This window comes from Pithys albifrons, chromosome 6 (assembly GCF_047495875.1).
Source record: "Pithys albifrons albifrons isolate INPA30051 chromosome 6, PitAlb_v1, whole genome shotgun sequence".
NCBI lineage: Eukaryota > Metazoa > Chordata > Aves > Passeriformes > Thamnophilidae > Pithys > Pithys albifrons.
In genome coordinates, this window is record NC_092463.1 from 32,420,066 (window position 1) to 32,430,239 (window position 10,174).

Here is a 10,174-nt window from a genome sequence, read left to right on the forward strand (position 1 = left end):
ACATATTTGCCAAGTCAAAAAGGTGCATTTTCAGTGCATGCAGCTGGGTAGGGGAGGACTCACTTCCAGACATTTCTCTGTGAAACCAGTTTATCAATAACTGTCAAGAAGGCAGCTTCCCTGAGAGAGGCTCAGCCTGCAGGCAGGGGGATGAGGAAAGGGATCTGATGGAGGTGAAAGCAGGAGGCTGTGGGAGATGGTGGGATCAGGGACATGATGTGGGGATAGCAGTGGGGGTCTTGTCAGAGGAGTCTCGGGGGGCTGTTGGAGGGGCGCGACCTGAGACATGTGACCAAAGGCTACACAGTAGAGGTTTGAATGTGTGTTTAAATAGAGAGCAAGGAGCACTAACCCTGGGAGAAAGGAGTGGTGGAAAGATCCTTGGGTGTCCACTGATTTTTATTCATATCTATGACTGGACAACTTGTAGGTAGTTTGGCATCTGAATTGGTGTCTATAATTAAAAAAAAAAAACAGGCAAGGATGAGCAAAAGCTCCTACAAGGGAACTCCTAAATAATACCAATGTGTTATAGATGTTACCTAAGGTTCAGAACAAAGAAGGAGAATGATAATTTGTGAAGATCAGCATCAAGAGCTAACATAAAATGTACTAAAACTAAGTTTATTGATGTAATGGGAGTTTTGAGAGACTATTAAAGCATATCATTCTAAATTAAGGACCTAAATGGACTTATATATGTAGCACCATGGAGCTGTGTGTATGGGGGTTACAATGAAAATTAGTTAAGTGAAGCAAACTTATTCACTGATTTGTTTTTATTTGCTATGTAATATGCTGCTGCAGAAGCCAGAACATCTATTGAAGCAAAGCCCCTCTGTGAACACACCTGAATTGAAAGGGGAGTTAGGAAGAAAGTAAGAGAGGAAATGTATATTTTCAAGTCAAAACAACTAAAATTATGCATAGCTTGAATGTAATATCTTTTTCTCCCCAGAAGTCTTTTCCATTACACTAAGGGGACACTACATAATAATTGCTGTCTATAAAACAATTCTGTGCACATACATTGTGTATGCAGATAGTAAACAGAGCACCATCTACTGACATACAAAGAGCATTAAATATTCCTAAATCATCTTCATTACAGCTTCTAACTGTTTAAGATTTTAGTTTTTCTACATCCCACAATCTGTCTTTGATTAACTATGTCTTCCAACTCTAATTCACACTATAATATGTAAAATGATTATGAGACAAATAAAAATACATTAGAAAGAAATCAGGCTAAGGACTTGCTCTTTCAGTGTCTCCAGCCAGAACATCCTGCATGTGATGATTTCTGTGAGTAATTTAATCATGTATATAGTAATAAAAACGTGAATTTAAAAATAAATAAATAAATAAATCTTGCATTAGCAGGGACTAAAACATGCATTTGCAGAGACCATAATCACTCATTCATTTTTTCAGTCTGCAGAATTTACATCAGATCCCAGCTTGGATGAATTCATCTTTCATGACAGTAGTCTTTACTTTGCTTGCTTATAGGAAGAAAATGTAGAAAGTGATAAATTACATGGATCACTTTATCTGCCTCTCCTGTTAAGCTGCATTTAAAGGTTTTAGTAGACTGAGAGGTGTTGATTAGGTACCTCTGTCCTCACTTCCCCCAGCAAGAGGAAGCAGTATATTTCACAGTTCCTATTCTTCTGGCTTCCAGCAGACACACTGAAGTTGAAATTTCAAGACTGCTTGTAGCAATTATATTGCTGTCACCCTCCAGATAGGAGCTGTTGTGCCTGAAGTGGCTCAGATAGCAATAGTTTGCTGATATGAGATAGTGCAGCTATGTGAGAGCAGTGTAGACCTCTGTGGTGTTAAGTGTTTCTATCAGAGTTTTTCCCCCCTCAGTTTTATAGAATTGAAATGCAGCTCCACAGAAAGAAGCTATGAATGACAAAGATGCCAAGGAAATAGAAAGGAGGTAGAGTCTTCCTTCTGTTTTGTAGTGTATTCATTTAAAAAAATCAAATAACAAAAAACACTAAAGGGAACAAGAAAACTAGAGACTTTCCCCTATCTGTGTGGTTCAGCCCACTACTTACTTGGTGTATGAATTAGCAATGCAAATAGTGAGAGAGAGAAGCTGCAGAATTTGTGGAAGTGGTCACACACACTTGACAGTGTCTTGGTTTCACACACATTACTCTCTCTTCTCAGTTACAGAGCCCCCAACTCTTTGAGGAGCAGCCATATGGTTAGGAAGACGGGAACTGATGCTGCACAGACAGGATTTGGGGTTGGGGGGGTTTTGTGCTCTCAGAGATCTGCTTGGGGACAAGCTGGGCTTAGGTGGTTGCATAATTTTGCTATATTTCCTAAGCGTTTTTTTACAAGATCCTTTTCAAAGGTTTTCATCATTTACAATCTTATCTTTTGGTTTCTATCTTAGTACTCACATCAAGAAAAGCTATTTGCAAAAACTAGACATTTAACAAAGACAGTCCTTTACAGCAAAGCCAATATTTTAAACAACTATACTGATATTAAGAGGAAAGAACTGAAAAAATTCTTGGTTTCCTAAGCATTCCCCAAAGGCATTTAAAATATAAAAAAATCACTGGTGGATAACCCTTATGATTTCATTTCACAGACAGTATGTTGGAAGCATTTGAGATTTATGCAATGCAGGCATTTGGGGAAAGGGAGAGGAGACTGTTCTTAAGGAGATGTAAGGGTGCTAAAAATTACTGTCATTAGATGTTACCAGTAAGCTCAGAACTATATTAGACGCATTCTAATAGCATCAGCCATGACATTATCATGTGAAATTGGATCCTCAAAAAGAAAAGTATAAGCAATAAATTTATTGGAAGGTCAGAGGAAGAATTTGGCACTGTCAGAGTGGACTGGGTCTAAACATTTTTCCTGATGGGGAAAAATAGCCATTAGAAAAATGATTGTTGCTATTTATGAACACCAGGTTGCTAAGTGACACCATGTGATGCTCACTGCTTCATCGGCCACCCACAGTTCTCAAGGAATAGCAACAGAGGGGGTGAAAGGGGTGAAATAAAACCAAAAGGCTAAGTTACTATAAAAAAAAAGCCTACAGTTCAAGGCAAAGCAAAATAAGTTTTCTAAAAATATCTTTTTTTCCTCCCTAAGAGAATCCAACAGAATTATGCTAAGAACTTTTCATAAAAGCAGGACATAGGTGAATCATTTGAAAGAGAGAGCCTAAGAACCAAAAGCTCACCTCAACCTGAAATATAAGTTAGGGACCTGCTTTTATATATAAATAAATATATGTATAGATGTGTGCACGTATATGAGTTTGTATTAGATTTTCCATGAGAGGAAGCCTGCTTGCATTAAAGACAACATCATACATTTTGTTACTTGCTTCTAAAGCTGACAGATTTCAATAATTTTGGCTCATATGCTTCATGCTCCTTTAATTACTCATTTTTTAATTATTTCAGCCATGTCACCCCAGCTGCTTTACATAGATTAGATTAGATTAGTTTAGATTCTTTAAGGAACCATTTCACTGAACCTGTAGAAGGTCATGAGTGTAACTGGGACAAGACTGAGACAGAGAGGAAAAAAATTTTGAATCAAACACCCACAAAATTATGCATGAGAAAATGATGAGCATGGATGTAGAAACAAAGATGGAGGAGAGACAAAAGTCTGCACAATTAATTTATTCCTGTTCTCTCATAAGAAAACTTCTAATGGTATAGGTTGGAGATCAACATCCAAATCCTCATCACTTCCTGTTTTGGATACTCCTATTGGATACTACTATCACTCACGTCTTGAGAGGCATGGGGCATAACACCAGCATGCTCAGGCTTTCTTGCTAGTGTATCTTTTTAGCTGTTAATATTTTACCTTTTTTTTTTAATCACTCTCTCATTATTACTTTGATAGCTTTGTGAATGCTTTACTCTGAACTACAAGCACTCATTTTAACATTACTGATGCTTTGCTTTAACATTTAATACCAATATATGAAATGATCAAAAATATATATGTATCCTAAATGTCCCTCGTGCTATCTTCTCACAGACTCCTGTTGCTTTTCTTCAGATTCATTTAGTCATGTTATCCACAAACTCTGGCAGTTTTCATTTTCAATGAGCATACATACAACATTTTATTAATTTGACATCTGATGATCAGAGAAAACCGTTTAGGATATTGACTTAATTCTCCCTATTCTTACATACAGTTATTAGAAAAGAAAGGCGATTTGTCAGTAGGGAGTGCCAGGATAAATGAGTTAGCCAGGTAAGGTAGAGGGAATGTGTGTTGATTTTTCCCTCACAACATGATTGGCACTAAGTACCCATTATTGATACAACATTATTAACTTTACAAATTATACACAGAGAGGTGAGTAGTCTGTGTACACTTTCAATATCATAAGTTTATCTCAATTTACATTCAGGTCACACTTTGACTTGGACTTTAATTCCCTACCAAGGAGGGAATTTGCCAGTGAATTCAAAACATTGGATTCTGATCTTGCTTGTTGAAGACTTTCCATTACCAGGCTCCCTGAAAACTGCTTGTGTAACACTACTGAAGCCTTTAAATTAGAAGCGTGTCTTATTTTAGAGAGGAAAAAGCAAGAATTTCACTCCCTGCACACTTCTTTGTTGATGTTTTCATTTGTGCTGTTGAAAAAGAAAAACACAACAGAAAGACAAATATGCCCTCAGTTCCTTTTCCCATGCTAACAGAGAAGCTGCTTTTTTTTTTTCCTCTGTGGCAAACACACCTTCCAGACAGGGAGTTGCATTCGGACCTTAGCGGTTCACTCCCTTCCTGTTTGAGACCAATTATGTCTCATTTGCAATACCATTAGTCAAGGAAGTGGCTATCCTGAGGTCACCTCTCAGCCCACCCTTCCTAAATGGCACTGGTGTGCCTTTCTTCCAAGCACAGGGACTGGGGGTTGGGCTCTCTCTGTGGTTGTAGGATTCTCCAAATGTACAGGCAACGTCAGTCTTTCAGGATTGGCCACAACTTGTGCAAGTTCAAATGCTCCAAACGAAATTGAAAGCTGTGGTTTGAAAAATGATGCTGGCTATTTATTAAAACAAGCATGATCAGACCAAGCCAACTTGATGGTTTAACAGATGGAAGCTTGTTAAAAATCTTTATTCCAATATGTTAAGAATTCAGTTTTGCTATAAATTGTGAAGTATGACTTGTGAGTCAAGCCCCAGTGGAATGGATGTCTCATACTCTGAAAGTCTCAGCTTTACGTTTAAGACACAACATTTGCCACCTTATGATGTTTTGATTTGGAGTTTTTTTAGAAGTAAACTATTCCCGTCATTTAATAATATTCCATATTTATTTCCTTTTATTTTAACTAGGACAGATATTCTGACACTTTACATTTTATCAATCAAGGAGAATATGATGTTTATTATTATTTCTCAAATATATTTAGTTCTGGTCTACCATATACTACCCAGATATACCTTTTTTATACCTGAAGTACAGAGTTTTAAGTGACTTCCCAAGGTCTCACTGTGTACATGACTAGCAGAGAAATAATTTTATCTCACTGTATGCAGAATTTCTTCCTTTCTCTGATTTCTCATCAGAAGGAAAATAATAGAGGAGAAAAAAACACAGAAAATTCACTTAATTGTGGCAAATCGATGGAATAAAGAAACAGATAGTGATAAAAAAAAGAGTTATGAGCTGAAAGAAGGGGCTGTTGCAAATCTATATCCAGTTTCCCCACGGATGCAGCACAGCACCTGTGGTGCCCTCACACACACACTTTCCTGGAAAACTGAAGCCTTCCAGTTTTACAGACACAGATTGTTGGGAGTTAGTAGCAGGTTTTTGACATCAGAGAATCCCTCTCAGGTAACTCACACTCCTGGTCACATACCTTCTTTGCCATTTCAATGTTCAGTATTTGCTAATCAAATTTGTATTTGAATAAGACCTATCATAAGACTTATCTCTGTTATGCTTTCTTAAAATGAAAAGAGAATAAATAATAATCAGGCATCTCTGTCTACATCACACATGAGTATAAAAGCTTAAAATAAAAAGCTTGTGTACATTTATAAGGAAATTAATTTTCATCCAGAAAACCTAAAAGACGGACCACTTTGTGCTTGGTTTTTCACTCCAGTAACTCCAGTTTTAAACTGAGATTAATGAAGTTACCTTTCAGTGAAACGAGTGAAAGACAACAGAGAAGAGTTGTAATACATGAAGCTCCTCACAGTGAAGCCCCACCAGTTCATAAATAATGTCAGTGTAAATCATGATGTGATGAATGCTTCACTGAAATGATTCATGCCATATGGTCTGAAAAGTGAAATGGGCACAGTTTATTTTTAAAAGAATGAGAAATATGAACTTGGAATATTCATTGCTTTGTCCTGCCAGGCTGAACATTTGCTGTAGCAGGGGCCAGACTTACTGCAGGTCTGTCTTTTTTTGCTCACTTAATGTGTTGCACTAGTTTGTGGCTTTACCTCATTCATAATGGAATAATATCTGCAAAATTATGACCAGTACTCTGCAGCCTCTTCTGTAAACAAATATTCACTGTGTACCTACAGGCTAAATTATCTTCACACTTTCTCCTTAAAAAAACAAAACAAAACAAGAAACTTCAAAAGTAATTAGTTCTCACCCAGTGTAATTACTATCTTGGTAGTGAGAAGAGAATTAAACTGCATCCCCTGACAGAGGTGAAAGGTGCTGGCAATTTCACAAGTCACTCAACTTTCCCTTTGTATAGCTGCTTATGTTCAATGCCTTTCCTTCTGTCTTGTTGTGTATTAAAATATTCAATGTGAGACTCCACTTAAGCAAGTAGAAATACATATTCTTTCAAAGTTCTTTCAATACTTCTCTTGTAACGTACCACTAAAAATAAAAACCAAACCAGAAGCAAATTACTTATATTTATTTAGTGATGCTAAAAGGTTACTAGCACATCTCACTGAAATATTTAGGCCCTACACCTACTACTTCTAAAGTCAATGACAAAAATCTCAGTAACTTCAACTATATGCAAATAAGTCTGTAAAATTACAGAGCTAGACTGTGCCTTATCCATTTTATTTCAATTCAAGGACAATGAAAAGCCACCATCTTCTTGGTCAAATACTGGAAAAAGAGTGTAAGTCAGTATGTTCAGTCATTGTGCAACGTGTTGACTGCCTGGTTCTGACTTTCTCTCACCACCTGTGCAGAGAGATGTGCCTCAAGAAAGTAGTTTGAGAGCAGTCCATTTTCAAGAAATTTGAGCTTTGAATTCTGCAGAATTTATCAGCATCCATAGTTTCTTGAAGGAATTAATTTTGGATTGAATACTTTGATGTCACTACATCACATGGCTTGGTTTGGTCTGGAGGATGTTAGAAGGATGATTTCTAAATCAAGTGCTTATGATGGAATGTCAACATCAATTTCAGTAGGGTAGCCTGTACATTGATGCACAGGATTCTTGTAGTTATTAGAACTCTGTTCAGGTTTAGTGAAGTGAGTATCACATCATTCACATCTACTTCTTTTGCAAGACTGATGTGATTAAAATACACAGATCAATTTCAACTTGCAGTCTGGTTACACAATGATGTAATTAAGTTAATACTGCCTGGGGCAGCTACTCCCTAATCATCCTGAAAGATAAGAAGGAGTTTATAGAAGGATTAAAAGCAATTTAACATTAGCTTTTAAACAAACAAGCTACACTTGTTTAAATGACAGCAAGTCTGAAGAACAGTGCTCACTTTTTGATAGGTTAAAATAATGTCTAGTACTTTTTACAGATGGAAGCTGAACAGGTTTAACCAGTACTAATTTAAACTGATAAAAAAATCTGTGTAAGGAAGTTATTTCATTGTAACAATTAAACCCGTTATTGATCTCTGTTTTAAGCTCAATATAAGCTGCTTATATAAACCTAAGTATGCACAAAGTGCTGTCTTTTCTCAATCGTTTTTGAACTGTGCACATATAACATTGTATGTAGGCGAGATTCTGTTAGAGGAAAGCATTTATCATGTCGTACATTCGGTTCCTTCTCCACTCCTACGATCCCCTCTAGTGGTCAATTAATTGTCTGCTACATGTTTCTTAGTACTACAAATTATTTGTACCTCTTCTGCATTAAAGCAGTGTCTATGTTCTCCTTGTTTGAACTCAAGAGATCTCATTTTTTTATTCCTGTGATGCATATGAAAAGAACAAAGCAATGTATCTTTTGAAATGTGCAGCTAGCATGTCTGTGGACAGCTTTCCTTTCCATACTAGGTGCAGACATTGTACCCACCACGATGACCACACAGCCTGCTCTGTTGGCAGTGCAGACCAGGAGGTGATGGCCTTGCTGCAGCAGTAAGCAGGACCCTTCCACTGCATTTTTGCTATTAGGCTGTATGAGAATGCCCAGTGCCCATTGCAAGCCTGGCAGCAGGAACACTGCTCATACAGTTTTGAACAGCATAACAATTTGTGACTTGTCATATTCATACCAAGTAGTTTGGTAAATGGTTGAGGTTTACCTGCCTCAATGGAAAATTGAGTTATGTCCTTTCGGTTTTTAGTAAGATTACAGGCAACCTGTAATTGTAGAGATTTAATATCAATTGGCAAAAGACCGTCCCTGAAATTCCCATCTTCACCTTGCTGTGCAGACAGCTGCAGCTGCAGCAGCTATTTTGTATCGGTTCAACAAGTTGATTCAAGTCAGTGCCAATCCAGGCTACCTTCGTTTTCTAACCTTGGCTATGCCCTTTCACTCTTCCCTCCTGCTAGCACCAAGATTTACCTGACTGCTGAGTGAGATGGTTGATGAGCAGACTAGTGTAAAAGAAATCCTGATGAAAGCCAAAAAGTTCTAGGGCAATGACCAAACTGAAGCCACATGCACTTTTTTCTTGAAAGCAATGGCTGTATGCTGAGACCTCTTCCTTTGGTATTCTTGCTTCTGTGTTTGTATTTTTACCTTTGTGTTTCCATATTGCAAAGGGCATGGGGCAAAGTCCACTCCCATGGGCATAGACTGTTACAAAATGGTTTTTAGCCAGCTTTATCATGATTCTTTTTCCTCTCGCACAGATGGGAAACTCAGGAATGGACATGGAGAAAGCTGTGGACTGAATGAATGGCAACCCTGTGAGAAGAATGTAAGTATATGACCAGAAGCAAATACATCTTTCAATTGTGGGTGTCAATACACAGTTTGTGAAAATCAAACTTGTTTTTCCTCATATACATAACATCTCTACTATAGAGAAAAGTTACAAGGAAATCTTGTGCAATTAAAACAGTGATTGACGCATGAGGTTGGCTATCACATATATATAGTGTTATCAAAAAACAGTGGGAGAAATTACTAATTTATGTATTGTCCTGCAACAAAAATTAGCAAAATACTTTTATGATGTAGGAAAATTTACAGAGAGACCCAGGGAATCCTACCACCTACTTGTACTACGTGGTATCTCCTAATTTACCAGATTACTTTCTAGTTCTGATAGATTATGTTATGCTAGTTTCACTTCCAGTTGTTCCCAATTCTTTTTTTTAGCCTTCACTGTTGGGTTATATGAGAACTACAGAACAACTGTACAGTGATGATTCACTCTGGGTAACATAGAGATACAGCTTTTAACAAGAAAGGCAAAGGGAACTGGCTATTTCTGCATATCTTGTTTTCTCATTCTATTAATTGGATGTTAATGCTTGAAAAGGAGCAAGAGTTTGTGTTCAGAATCTGCTCTCAGATGCACGTTCCTTCATTCAGAGAAATTATCATGTTAACCCATTTGAAACAAAAGTCCTTTTAAAGCTCAGTCATATGGTACAAGACAGTGGAGAGCTGTGAAAGAGACCCAAGTTACTGGCACTGGTGTACACATATGGTCGACATAAGCATATCAGACTTTTGGATACTCTTCTTTACACTGCCATCAACAATGTTTTTAATTTCTAGATTTCTGTCTGTGGGTGTGGGATGATGTCATGGCTATCCAGATTCCCACTTTTTAAAGCTTAGTACTCAAAAAAGTAATGTTTTCTGTTAAACAGAAATAATTCAAAATAGTTGCTTCAAAAATTGTGGAGATTTCATGCATTAGGAATATCTATGTTGTAATTACTTGCATCTGATTCTATGTCTCTATGGGTCTTCATCACAGATTCAGCT